The sequence below is a fragment of the Myxine glutinosa genome, chromosome 9, assembly GCF_964187855.1.
Source record: "Myxine glutinosa chromosome 9, kmMyxGlut1.1, whole genome shotgun sequence".
Taxonomy (NCBI): Eukaryota; Metazoa; Chordata; class Myxini; order Myxiniformes; family Myxinidae; genus Myxine; species Myxine glutinosa.
Genome location: NC_136269.1, coordinates 3925561 through 3939920, shown reverse-complemented (window position 1 = coordinate 3939920; position 14360 = coordinate 3925561). Strand labels below are relative to the sequence as shown.

The following is a 14360-nucleotide window of genomic DNA, read 5'->3' as shown; positions in this document are numbered from 1 at the left end:
GTTGGTAAGATGTTATACAAAACTACATTAAATATACTGTGTTAGTAAGATGTTATACAAAACTCCATTCCATATACTGTGTTGGTAAGGTGTTATACAAAACTACATTAAATATACTGTGTTAGTAAGATGTTATACAAAACTACATTCAATACACTGTGTTAGTAAGATGTTATACAAAACTACATTAAATATACAGTGTTAATAAGATGTACAAAACTACATTCAATATACTGTGTTGGTGAGGTGTTGTACAAAACTACATTAAATATACTGTGTTGGTAAGGTGTTATACAAAACTAAATTAAATATACTGTGTTCGTAAGATGTTGTACAAAACTACATTCAATATACTGTGTTAGTAAGATGTTATACAAAACTACATTAAATGTACTGTGTTAAGTAAGATGTACAAAACTACATTAAATATACTGTGTTAGTAAGATGTTATACAAAACTACATTCAATATACTGTGTTAGTAAGATGTTATACAAAACTACATTAAATATACAGTGTTAATAAGATGTACAAAACTACATTAAATATACTGTGTTAGTAAGATGTTATACAAAACTACATTAAATATACAGTGTTAATAATATGTACAAAACTACATTCAATATACTGTGTTAGTAAGATGTTATACAAAACTACATTAAATATACTGTCAGTAAGGTTTCATACAAAACTACATTAAATATAGTGTTAGTAAGGTGTTATACAAAACTACATTAAATATAGTGTTAGTAAGGTGCTATACAAAACTACATTAAATATAGTGTTAGTAAGGTGTTATACAAAACTACATTAAATATAGTGTTAGTAAGGTGTTATACAAAACTACATTAAATATAGTGTTAGTAAGATGTCATACAAAACTACATTAAATATACTGTGTTAGTAAGGTGTCATACAAAACTACATTCAATATACTGTGTTTGTAAGATGTTATACAAAACTACATTAAATGCACTGTGTTGGTAAGGTGTTCTACAAAACTACATTCAATATACTGTGTTGGTGAGGTGTTATACAAAACTACATTAAATATACTGTGTTAGTAAGGTGTTATATAAAACTACATTAAATATACTGTGTTAGTAAGGTGTTATACAAAACTCCATTAAATATACTGTGTTAGTAAGGTGTTATACAAAACTACATTAAATATACTGTGTTAGTAAGGTGTTATACAAAACTACATTAAATATACTGTGCTAGTAAGGTGTTATACAAAACTCCATTAAATATACTGTGTTAAGTAAGATGTTATACAAAACTACATTAAATATACTGTGTTGGTAAGGTGTTATACAAAACTACATTAAATATACTGTGTTAGTAAGGTGTTATACAAAACTACATTAAATGCACTGTGTTAGTAAGAGGTTATACAAAACTACATTCAATATACTGTGTTAGTAAGATGTTATACAAAACTACATTCAATATACTGTGTTAGTAAGAGGTTATACAAAACTACATTAAATGCACTGTGTTAGTAAGATGTTATACAAAACTACATTAAATGCACTGTGTTGGTAAGGTGTTATACAAAACTACATTAAATGCACTGTGTTGGTAAGATGTTATACAAAACTACATTCAATATACTGTGTTGGTAAGGTGTTATACGAAACTACATTAAATGCACTGTGTTAGTAAGATGTTATACAAAACTATATTAAATATACTGTGTTAGTAAGATGTTATACGAAACTACATTAAATATACTGTGTTAGTAAGAGGTTATACAAAACTACATTAAATGCACTGTGTTAGTAAGATGTTATACGAAACTACATTAAATGCACTGTGTTAGTAAGATGTTATACAAAACTACATTAAATGCACTGTGTTGGTAAGATGTTATACAAAACTACATTAAATATACTGTGTTAGTAAGATGTTATACAAAACTCCATTCCATATACTGTGTTGGTAAGGTGTTATACAAAACTACATTAAATATACTGTGTTAGTAAGATGTTATACAAAACTACATTCAATACACTGTGTTAGTAAGATGTTATACAAAACTACATTAAATATACAGTGTTAATAAGATGTACAAAACTACATTCAATATACTGTGTTGGTGAGGTGTTGTACAAAACTACATTAAATATACTGTGTTGGTAAGGTGTTATACAAAACTAAATTAAATATACTGTGTTCGTAAGATGTTGTACAAAACTACATTCAATATACTGTGTTAGTAAGATGTTATACAAAACTACATTAAATGTACTGTGTTAAGTAAGATGTACAAGACTACATTAAATATACTGTGTTAGTAAGATGTTATACAAAACTACATTCAATATACTGTGTTAATAAGATGTTATACAAAACTACATTAAATATACAGTGTTAATAAGATGTACAAAACTACATTAAATATACTGTGTTAGTAAGATGTTATACAAAACTACATTAAATATACAGTGTTAATAAGATGTACAAAACTACATTCAATATACTGTGTTAGTAAGATGTTATACAAAACTACATTAAATATACAGTGTTAGTAAGATGTTATACAAAACTACATTAAATATACAGTGTTAATAAGATGTACAAAACTACATTAAATATACTGTGTTGGTGAGGTGTTATACAAAACTACATTAATTATACTGTGTTAGTAAGGTGTCATACAAAACTACATTCAATATACTGTGTTAGTAAGATGTTATACAAAACTACATTAAATGCACTGTGTTTGTAAGGTGTTCTACAAAACTACATTCAATATACTGTGTTGGTGAGGTGTTATACAAAACTACATTAAATATACTGTGTTAGTAAGGTGTTATATAAAACTACATTAAATATACTGTGTTAGTAAGGTGTTATACAAAACTCCATTAAATATACTGTGTTAGTAAGGTGTTCTACAAAACTACATTCAATATACTGTGTTAGTAAGGTGTTATACAAAACTACATTAAATATACTGTGCTAGTAAGGTGTTATACAAAACTCCATTAAATATACTGTGTTAAGTAAGATGTTATACAAAACTACATTAAATATACTGTGTTGGTAAGGTGTTATACAAAACTACATTAAATATACTGTGTTAGTAAGGTGTTATACAAAACTACATTAAATGCACTGTGTTAGTAAGAGGTTATACAAAACTACATTCAATATACTGTGTTAGTAAGATGTTATACAAAACTACATTCAATATACTGTGTTAGTAAGAGGTTATACAAAACTACATTAAATGCACTGTGTTAGTAAGATGTTATACAAAACTACATTAAATATACAGTGTTAATAAGATGTTATACAAAACTACATTAAATATACAGTGTTAATAATATGTACAAAACTACATTCAATATACTGTGTTAGTAAGATGTTATACAAAACTACATTAAATATACAGTGTTAGTAAGATGTTATACAAAACTACATTAAATATACAGTGTTAATAAGATGTACAAAACTACATTAAATATACTGTGTTGGTGAGGTGTTATACAAAACTACATTAATTATACTGTGTTAGTAAGGTGTCATACAAAACTACATTAAATGTACTGTGTTAGTAAGGTGTTATACAAAACTACATTAAATATACAGTGTTAATAAGATGTTATACAAAACTACATTAAATATACAGTGTTAGTAAGATGTTATACAAAACTACATTAAATATACAGTGTTCATAAGATGTACAAAACTACATTAAATATACTGTGTTGGTGAGGTGTTATACAAAACAACATTAATTATACTGTGTTTGTAAGGTGTCATACAAAACTACATTAAATATACTGTCAGTAAGGTTTCATACAAAACTACATTAAATATAGTGTTAGTAAGGTGTTATACAAAACTACATTAAATATAGTGTTAGTAAGGTGTTATACAAAACTACATTAAATATAGTGTTAGTAAGGTGCTATACAAAACTACATTAAATATAGTGTTAGTAAGGTGTTATACAAAACTACATTAAATATAGTGTTAGTAAGGTGTTATACAAAACTACATTAAATATAGTGTTAGTAAGATGTCATACAAAACTACATTAAATATACTGTGTTAGTAAGGTGTCATACAAAACTACATTCAATATACTGTGTTAGTAAGATGTTATACAAAACTACATTAAATGCACTGTGTTGGTAAGGTGTTCTACAAAACTACATTCAATATACTGTGTTGGTGAGGTGTTATACAAAACTACATTAAATATACTGTGTTAGTAAGGTGTTATATAAAACTACATTAAATATACTGTGTTAGTAAGGTGTTATACAAAACTCCATTAAATATACTGTGTTAGTAAGGTGTTATACAAAACTACATTAAATATACTGTGTTAGTAAGGTGTTATACAAAACTACATTAAATATACTGTGCTGGTAAGGTGTTATACAAAACTCCATTAAATATACTGTGTAAGTAAGATGTTATACAAAACTACATTAAATATACTGTGTTGGTAAGGTGTTATACAAAACTACATTAAATATACTGTGTTAGTAAGGTGTTATACAAAACTACATTAAATGCACTGTGTTAGTAAGAGGTTATACAAAACTACATTCAATATACTGTGTTAGTAAGATGTTATACAAAACTACATTCAATATACTGTGTTAGTAAGAGGTTATACAAAACTACATTAAATGCACTGTGTTAGTAAGATGTTATACAAAACTACATTAAATGCACTGTGTTGATAAGGTGTTATACAAAACTACATTAAATGCACTGTGTTGGTAAGATGTTATACAAAACTACATTCAATATACTGTGTTGGTAAGGTGTTATACGAAACTACATTAAATGCACTGTGTTAGTAAGATGTTAAACAAAACTACATTAAATATACTGTGTCAGTAAGATGTTATACGAAACTACATTAAATATACTGTGTTAGTAAGAGGTTATACAAAACTACATTAAATGCACTGTGTTAGTAAGATGTTATACGAAACTACATTCAATATACTGTGTTAGTAAGAGGTTATACAAAACTACATTAAATGCACTGTGTTAGTAAGATGTTATACAAAACTACATTAAATATACAGTGTTAATAAGATGTTATACAAAACTACATTAAATATACAGTGTTAGTAAGATGTTATACAAAACTACATTAAATATACAGTGTTAATAAGATGTACAAAACTACATTAAATATACTGTGTTGGTGAGGTGTTATACAAAACAACATTAATTATACTGTGTTTGTAAGGTGTCATACAAAACTACATTAAATATACTGTCAGTAAGGTTTCATACAAAACTACATTAAATATAGTGTTAGTAAGGTGTTATACAAAACTACATTAAATATAGTGTTAGTAAGGTGTTATACAAAACTACATTAAATATAGTGTTAGTAAGGTGCTATACAAAACTACATTAAATATAGTGTTAGTAAGGTGTTATACAAAACTACATTAAATATAGTGTTAGTAAGGTGTTATACAAAACTACATTAAATATAGTGTTAGTAAGATGTCATACAAAACTACATTAAATATACTGTGTTAGTAAGGTGTCATACAAAACTACATTCAATATACTGTGTTAGTAAGATGTTATACAAAACTACATTAAATGCACTGTGTTGGTAAGGTGTTCTACAAAACTACATTCAATATACTGTGTTGGTGAGGTGTTATACAAAACTACATTAAATATACTGTGTTAGTAAGGTGTTATATAAAACTACATTAAATATACTGTGTTAGTAAGGTGTTATACAAAACTCCATTAAATATACTGTGTTAGTAAGGTGTTATACAAAACTACATTAAATATACTGTGTTAGTAAGGTGTTATACAAAACTACATTAAATATACTGTGCTAGTAAGGTGTTATACAAAACTCCATTAAATATACTGTGTTAAGTAAGATGTTATACAAAACTACATTAAATATACTGTGTTGGTAAGGTGTTATACAAAACTACATTAAATATACTGTGTTAGTAAGGTGTTATACAAAACTACATTAAATGCACTGTGTTAGTAAGAGGTTATACAAAACTACATTCAATATACTGTGTTAGTAAGATGTTATACAAAACTACATTCAATATACTGTGTTAGTAAGAGGTTATACAAAACTACATTAAATGCACTGTGTTAGTAAGATGTTATACAAAACTACATTAAATGCACTGTGTTGGTAAGGTGTTATACAAAACTACATTAAATGCACTGTGTTGGTAAGATGTTATACAAAACTACATTCAATATACTGTGTTGGTAAGGTGTTATACGAAACTACATTAAATGCACTGTGTTAGTAAGATGTTATACAAAACTATATTAAATATACTGTGTTAGTAAGATGTTATACGAAACTACATTAAATATACTGTGTTAGTAAGAGGTTATACAAAACTACATTAAATGCACTGTGTTAGTAAGATGTTATACGAAACTACATTAAATGCACTGTGTTAGTAAGATGTTATACAAAACTACATTAAATGCACTGTGTTGGTAAGATGTTATACAAAACTACATTAAATATACTGTGTTAGTAAGATGTTATACAAAACTCCATTCAATATACTGTGTTGGTAAGGTGTTATACAAAACTACATTCAATATACTGTGTTAGTAAGATGTTATACAAAACTCCATTCAATATACTGTGTTGGTAAGGTGTTATACAAAACTACATTCAATATACTGTGTTAGTAAGATATTATACAAAACTACATTCAATATACTGTGTTAGCAAGCTGTTATACAAAACTCCATTCAATATACTGTGTTGGTAAGGTGTTATACAAAACTACATTCAATATACTGTGTTAGTAAGATGTTATACAAAACTACATTAAATGCACTGTGTTGGTAAGATGTTATACAAAACTACTTTAATTGCACTGTGTTAGGAAGATGTTATACAAAACTCCATTCAATATACTGTGTTAGTAAGATGTTACACAAAACTACATTAAATATACTGTGTTAGTAAGATGTTATACAAAACTCCATTCAATATACTGTGTTTGTAAGGTGTTATACAAAACTACATTCAATATACTGTGTTAGTAAGATGTTATACAAAACTACATTCAATATACTGTGTTAGTAAGATGTTATACAAAACTACATTCAATATACTGTGTTAGTAAGATGTTATACAAAACTACATTAAATATACTGTGTTAGTAAGATGTTATACCAAACTCCATTCAATATACTGTGTTTGTAAGGTGTTATACAAAACTACATTCAATATACTGTGTTTGTAAGATGTTATACAAAACTCCATTCAATATACTGTGTTGGTAAGGTGTTATACAAAACTACATTAAATGCACTGTGTTAGTAAGATGTTATACAAAACTACATTAAATATACTGTGTTAGTAAGATGTTATACAAAACTCCATTGAATATACAGTGTTGGTAAGGTGTTATACAAAACTACATTCAATATACTGTGTTAGTAAGATGTTATACAAAACTACATTCAATATACTGTGTTAGTAAGATGTTATACAAAACTACATTAAATGCACTGTGTTGGTAAGGTGTTATACAAAACTACATTAAATGCACTGTGTTGGTAAGATGTTATACAAAACTACATTAAATATACTGTGTTAGTAAGATGTTATACAAAACTCCATTCCATATACTGTGTTGGTAAGGTGTTATACAAAACTACATTAAATATACTGTGTTAGTAAGATGTTATACAAAACTACATTCAATACACTGTGTTAGTAAGATGTTATACAAAACTACATTAAATATACAGTGTTAATAAGATGTACAAAACTACATTCAATATACTGTGTTGGTGAGGTGTTGTACAAAACTACATTAAATATACTGTGTTGGTAAGGTGTTATACAAAACTAAATTAAATATACTGTGTTCGTAAGATGTTGTACAAAACTACATTCAATATACTGTGTTAGTAAGATGTTATACAAAACTACATTAAATGTACTGTGTTAAGTAAGATGTACAAAACTACATTAAATATACTGTGTTAGTAAGATGTTATACAAAACTACATTCAATATACTGTGTTAGTAAGATGTTATACAAAACTACATTAAATATACAGTGTTAATAAGATGTACAAAACTACATTAAATATACTGTGTTAGTAAGATGTTATACAAAACTACATTAAATATACAGTGTTAATAATATGTACAAAACTACATTCAATATACTGTGTTAGTAAGATGTTATACAAAACTACATTAAATATACTGTCAGTAAGGTTTCATACAAAACTACATTAAATATAGTGTTAGTAAGGTGTTATACAAAACTACATTAAATATAGTGTTAGTAAGGTGCTATACAAAACTACATTAAATATAGTGTTAGTAAGGTGTTATACAAAACTACATTAAATATAGTGTTAGTAAGGTGTTATACAAAACTACATTAAATATAGTGTTAGTAAGATGTCATACAAAACTACATTAAATATACTGTGTTAGTAAGGTGTCATACAAAACTACATTCAATATACTGTGTTTGTAAGATGTTATACAAAACTACATTAAATGCACTGTGTTGGTAAGGTGTTCTACAAAACTACATTCAATATACTGTGTTGGTGAGGTGTTATACAAAACTACATTAAATATACTGTGTTAGTAAGGTGTTATATAAAACTACATTAAATATACTGTGTTAGTAAGGTGTTATACAAAACTCCATTAAATATACTGTGTTAGTAAGGTGTTATACAAAACTACATTAAATATACTGTGTTAGTAAGGTGTTATACAAAACTACATTAAATATACTGTGCTAGTAAGGTGTTATACAAAACTCCATTAAATATACTGTGTTAAGTAAGATGTTATACAAAACTACATTAAATATACTGTGTTGGTAAGGTGTTATACAAAACTACATTAAATATACTGTGTTAGTAAGGTGTTATACAAAACTACATTAAATGCACTGTGTTAGTAAGAGGTTATACAAAACTACATTCAATATACTGTGTTAGTAAGATGTTATACAAAACTACATTCAATATACTGTGTTAGTAAGAGGTTATACAAAACTACATTAAATGCACTGTGTTAGTAAGATGTTATACAAAACTACATTAAATGCACTGTGTTGGTAAGGTGTTATACAAAACTACATTCAATATACTGTGTTAGTAAGATGTTACACAAAACTACATTAAATATACTGTGTTAGTAAGATGTTATACAAAACTCCATTCAATATACTGTGTTTGTAAGGTGTTATACAAAACTACATTCAATATACTGTGTTAGTAAGATGTTATACAAAACTACATTCAATATACTGTGTTAGTAAGATGTTATACAAAACTACATTCAATATACTGTGTTAGTAAGATGTTATACAAAACTACATTAAATATACTGTGTTAGTAAGATGTTATACCAAACTCCATTCAATATACTGTGTTTGTAAGGTGTTATACAAAACTACATTCAATATACTGTGTTTGTAAGATGTTATACAAAACTCCATTCAATATACTGTGTTGGTAAGGTGTTATACAAAACTACATTAAATGCACTGTGTTAGTAAGATGTTATACAAAACTACATTAAATATACTGTGTTAGTAAGATGTTATACAAAACTCCATTGAATATACAGTGTTGGTAAGGTGTTATACAAAACTACATTCAATATACTGTGTTAGTAAGATGTTATACAAAACTACATTCAATATACTGTGTTAGTAAGATGTTATACAAAACTACATTAAATGCACTGTGTTGGTAAGGTGTTATACAAAACTACATTAAATGCACTGTGTTGGTAAGATGTTATACAAAACTACATTAAATATACTGTGTTAGTAAGATGTTATACAAAACTCCATTCCATATACTGTGTTGGTAAGGTGTTATACAAAACTACATTAAATATACTGTGTTAGTAAGATGTTATACAAAACTACATTCAATACACTGTGTTAGTAAGATGTTATACAAAACTACATTAAATATACAGTGTTAATAAGATGTACAAAACTACATTCAATATACTGTGTTGGTGAGGTGTTGTACAAAACTACATTAAATATACTGTGTTGGTAAGGTGTTATACAAAACTAAATTAAATATACTGTGTTCGTAAGATGTTGTACAAAACTACATTCAATATACTGTGTTAGTAAGATGTTATACAAAACTACATTAAATGTACTGTGTTAAGTAAGATGTACAAAACTACATTAAATATACTGTGTTAGTAAGATGTTATACAAAACTACATTCAATATACTGTGTTAGTAAGATGTTATACAAAACTACATTAAATATACAGTGTTAATAAGATGTACAAAACTACATTAAATATACTGTGTTAGTAAGATGTTATACAAAACTACATTAAATATACAGTGTTAATAATATGTACAAAACTACATTCAATATACTGTGTTAGTAAGATGTTATACAAAACTACATTAAATATACTGTCAGTAAGGTTTCATACAAAACTACATTAAATATAGTGTTAGTAAGGTGTTATACAAAACTACATTAAATATAGTGTTAGTAAGGTGCTATACAAAACTACATTAAATATAGTGTTAGTAAGGTGTTATACAAAACTACATTAAATATAGTGTTAGTAAGGTGTTATACAAAACTACATTAAATATAGTGTTAGTAAGATGTCATACAAAACTACATTAAATATACTGTGTTAGTAAGGTGTCATACAAAACTACATTCAATATACTGTGTTTGTAAGATGTTATACAAAACTACATTAAATGCACTGTGTTGGTAAGGTGTTCTACAAAACTACATTCAATATACTGTGTTGGTGAGGTGTTATACAAAACTACATTAAATATACTGTGTTAGTAAGGTGTTATATAAAACTACATTAAATATACTGTGTTAGTAAGGTGTTATACAAAACTCCATTAAATATACTGTGTTAGTAAGGTGTTATACAAAACTACATTAAATATACTGTGTTAGTAAGGTGTTATACAAAACTACATTAAATATACTGTGCTAGTAAGGTGTTATACAAAACTCCATTAAATATACTGTGTTAAGTAAGATGTTATACAAAACTACATTAAATATACTGTGTTGGTAAGGTGTTATACAAAACTACATTAAATATACTGTGTTAGTAAGGTGTTATACAAAACTACATTAAATGCACTGTGTTAGTAAGAGGTTATACAAAACTACATTCAATATACTGTGTTAGTAAGATGTTATACAAAACTACATTCAATATACTGTGTTAGTAAGAGGTTATACAAAACTACATTAAATGCACTGTGTTAGTAAGATGTTATACAAAACTACATTAAATGCACTGTGTTGGTAAGGTGTTATACAAAACTACATTAAATGCACTGTGTTGGTAAGATGTTATACAAAACTACATTCAATATACTGTGTTGGTAAGGTGTTATACGAAACTACATTAAATGCACTGTGTTAGTAAGATGTTATACAAAACTATATTAAATATACTGTGTTAGTAAGATGTTATACGAAACTACATTAAATATACTGTGTTAGTAAGAGGTTATACAAAACTACATTAAATGCACTGTGTTAGTAAGATGTTATACGAAACTACATTAAATGCACTGTGTTAGTAAGATGTTATACAAAACTACATTAAATGCACTGTGTTGGTAAGATGTTATACAAAACTACATTAAATATACTGTGTTAGTAAGATGTTATACAAAACTCCATTCCATATACTGTGTTAGTAAGATGTTATACAAAACTACATTAAATATACAGTGTTAATAAGATGTACAAAACTACATTCAATATACTGTGTTGGTGAGGTGTTGTACAAAACTACATTAAATATACTGTGTTGGTAAGGTGTTGTACAAAACTAAATTAAATATACTGTGTTCGTAAGATGTTGTACAAAACTACATTCAATATACTGTGTTAGTAAGATGTTATACAAAACTACATTAAATGTACTGTGTTAAGTAAGATGTACAAGACTACATTAAATATACTGTGTTAGTAAGATGTTATACAAAACTACATTCAATATACTGTGTTAATAAGATGTTATACAAAACTACATTAAATATACAGTGTTAATAAGATGTACAAAACTACATTAAATATACTGTGTTAGTAAGATGTTATACAAAACTACATTAAATATACAGTGTTATTAAGATGTACAAAACTACATTCAATATACTGTGTTAGTAAGATGTTATACAAAACTACATTAAATATACAGTGTTAGTAAGATGTTATACAAAACTACATTAAATATACAGTGTTAATAAGATGTACAAAACTACATTAAATATACTGTGTTGGTGAGGTGTTATACAAAACTACATTAATTATACTGTGTTAGTAAGGTGTCATACAAAACTACATTCAATATACTGTGTTAGTAAGATGTTATACAAAACTACATTAAATGCACTGTGTTTGTAAGGTGTTCTACAAAACTACATTCAATATACTGTGTTGGTGAGGTGTTATACAAAACTACATTAAATATACTGTGTTAGTAAGGTGTTATATAAAACTACATTAAATATACTGTGTTAGTAAGGTGTTATACAAAACTCCATTAAATATACTGTGTTAGTAAGGTGTTATACAAAACTACATTAAATATACTGTGTTAGTAAGGTGTTATACAAAACTACATTAAATATACTGTGCTAGTAAGGTGTTATACAAAACTCCATTAAATATACTGTGTTAAGTAAGATGTTATACAAAACTACATTAAATATACTGTGTTGGTAAGGTGTTATACAAAACTACATTAAATATACTGTGTTAGTAAGGTGTTATACAAAACTACATTAAATGCACTGTGTTAGTAAGAGGTTATACAAAACTACATTCAATATACTGTGTTAGTAAGATGTTATACAAAACTACATTCAATATACTGTGTTAGTAAGAGGTTATACAAAACTACATTAAATGCACTGTGTTAGTAAGATGTTATACAAAACTACATTAAATATACAGTGTTAATAAGATGTTATACAAAACTACATTAAATATACAGTGTTAGTAAGATGTTATACAAAACTACATTAAATATACAGTGTTAATAAGATGTACAAAACTACATTAAATATACTGTGTTGGTGAGGTGTTATACAAAACAACATTAATTATACTGTGTTTGTAAGGTGTCATACAAAACTACATTAAATATACTGTCAGTAAGGTTTCATACAAAACTACATTAAATATAGTGTTAGTAAGGTGTTATACAAAACTACATTAAATATAGTGTTAGTAAGGTGTTATACAAAACTACATTAAATATAGTGTTAGTAAGGTGCTATACAAAACTACATTAAATATAGTGTTAGTAAGGTGTTATACAAAACTACATTAAATATAGTGTTAGTAAGGTGTTATACAAAACTACATTAAATATAGTGTTAGTAAGATGTCATACAAAACTACATTAAATGCACTGTGTTGGTAAGGTGTTCTACAAAACTACATTCAATATACTGTGTTGGTGAGGTGTTATACAAAACTACATTAAATATACTGTGTTAGTAAGGTGTTATATAAAACTACATGAAATATACTGTGTTAGTAAGGTGTTATACAAAACTCCATTAAATATACTGTGTTAGTAAGGTGTTATACAAAACTACATTAAATATACTGTGTTAGTAAGGTGTTATACAAAACTACATTAAATATACTGTGCTAGTAAGGTGTTATACAAAACTCCATTAAATATACTGTGTTAAGTAAGATGTTATACAAAACTACATTAAATATACTGTGTTGGTAAGATGTTATACAAAACTACATTAAATATACAGTGTTTTTTTTTTTTTTTTTTTTTTTTTGTATACAAGTTCGAGGCTCGTGAAAGAGCGAACATTAATCACACAGAAAGACAAACCGACACATAAAACATATAACATAGGGAGCGGTAGACAAGATGGGGAGAGAGGGGGAAGGACACAAACACAACATTTGAGAGCAGGGACCGAGAGACAATGGAGACATCGAGAGATCTGAGAGAGGGCGAGGGCTTTGGGGGGGGGGGGGCGTGGGAAGGGGGCAGTGGGAGAGGTATAAAACATATGGACCCTGCCAGGACTTCCAGGAAAGAAGTTGGAATTTCAAACCAGGTGGATCTGGGGTGAATTAGCGGGGGTAGAAAAGATCAAGGTTTTGGATGGGGGAAGATAAGAGATGGTGGTGAACAGCTGTTTTAAAGACCTGGAGGGAGGAGTGGGATTGAAGGGAGTGAGGTAGTTTGTTCCAGAGGCGGGAGAAAAGAGGAATGAAAGAGTGAAGGTGAGCGGAGAGCCGAGATTTCGGCAGTTTAACCATCAGAGGGTTGCTGGCAGATCTTGTGCGA

The 14360-nt window shown here is 27.3% G+C and overlaps 1 protein-coding gene across 1 annotated transcript in view; it reads right to left on the bottom strand.

The window, feature by feature from the left end:
• Positions 1-14360, bottom strand: part of LOC137435669 (paired box protein Pax-1) — a 200799-nt gene that overhangs the window by 181516 nt on the left and 4923 nt on the right. The gene's annotated exons all lie outside the window — the stretch shown is intronic.